At 37.2% G+C, this 1,552-nt stretch overlaps 1 long non-coding RNA gene across 1 annotated transcript; it reads right to left on the bottom strand.

Moving 5' to 3' along the window:
* Positions 1–39: 39 nt before the first annotated feature.
* LOC123964846 lies at positions 40–970 on the bottom strand. Its single transcript, XR_006823548.1, has 3 exons — positions 342–970; positions 212–250; positions 40–119 (listed from the first exon to the last, which is right to left on the bottom strand). It is a non-coding gene; the product is annotated as an uncharacterized LOC123964846 (long non-coding RNA).
* Positions 971–1,552: the final 582 nt, after the last annotated feature.

The raw sequence follows: 1,552 nt of genomic DNA on the forward strand, positions 1-1,552 counted from the left end.
AGAGCAGAACCTTCAGTCAGTCATGATCAATAGTCCTAGTGACTTGCCTGCAATATTTAGCAATGAAATGTTAAACTCACCACTGGTTGACCTGTCGCGGCCCGCAGACCTGGGTGAACCTAAACAACGTAGAGCAGAACCTTCAGTCAGTCATGATCAATAGTCTTAGTGACTTGCCTGCAATATTCAGCAATGAAATGTATAAACTCACCACTGGTTGACCTGTCGCGGCCCGCAGACCTGGGTGAACCTAAACAACGCAGAGCAGAACCTTCAGTCAGTCATGATCAATAGTCCTAGTGACTTGCCTGCAATATTTAGCAATGAAATGTTAAACTCACCACTGGTTGACCTGTCGCTGCCCGCAGACCTGGGTGAACCTGAGCAAAAATGTCAGTCAGTCATGATCAGTAGTAGGGCTGCACAATTAATCGCATTTTTATCAAAATGGCAATATGAACGAATTGTGATGCTGCAGAGACATCCTGGCCTACAAATCGTATCCTACAGTGTAAAGGAAAAATCTTTGTTTGGTACAGATCCTCTTCCTCCTTAAAATCTTTTAAATATTTTACAATGAGAGTAATGATACAAAAATTATCATTCCCTCCAATATCACAATTGCAATATCAGGCAAAAAAATTGCAACTAGATATTTTCATTAATTTCTTACATCTTGTGATCACAGTAGTGATTACCTGCATGCTGATTTGGTATTGTAACAATAAAAAGTAAACTCATCAGCAGGGCAGTTGGAACGAATTCTTAAAGTCAAATATAATTTGAATAGTAAAAAAAACAGTACTATTTAAATCCTAAAATTACAAAATGCTTTTCTCATGTCACGTTTGATGAACAATTCAAGTTAGCGAGAGTGAGAAACACAAGGCAATGTGAGGTCTTTAGATGTACCGAGTAATGTTAGTACAGGAGGAGTGACAGGCTGCGGGATTCGTAAGGATGGGAAATAGCTTTAACATTGTCATTCACCGAGCCAAAATGCTTGTTATCATTAGTCAGCTAATTATTTTTTCCTCACTACATTGCAACTTAAAGAAGCTTAGCTGGGAGCTTCATGGAGACAGCTAAAGTTAATGTTAGCTGCCCTACAGCTGTCAGTTAGCTTCGACTTCATATATTACCTAATAGCTGTATTCTCAGGAACATCACAATCAGCAAGAAACACAAGGTGTTAACTCACTTAAATGGTATGACTTATAAATGGTTGTATTTCAGTTATGTAAATTATTCTGTAAAATATTAAATCTTTGAACATTTGTTTGCCGAACTCTCTCCTGCTCTTTTGTTACTATTTGATAACAACTATTGCTAGTTTTTAACGCTATTGTTAGTTTATGACAAATCTTTTCTGCTGTGCTTTCGAACATGCTTAAATTGTGCTAACTGAGCACCAGCCTTTGCAAGAGAGCCGCTTCAATACACTTGTTAGATATTGTATCATTACTGCGTTAACAATGCATAATAGTGAAATACAGGCTGCATTTGAGCAATAAATATTTGAATATTAAAAGAAAAATGAAATTTGAATGGT

This window comes from Micropterus dolomieu, unplaced genomic scaffold, assembly GCF_021292245.1.
Source record: "Micropterus dolomieu isolate WLL.071019.BEF.003 ecotype Adirondacks unplaced genomic scaffold, ASM2129224v1 contig_5694, whole genome shotgun sequence".
Lineage (NCBI taxonomy): Eukaryota > Metazoa > Chordata > Actinopteri > Centrarchiformes > Centrarchidae > Micropterus > Micropterus dolomieu.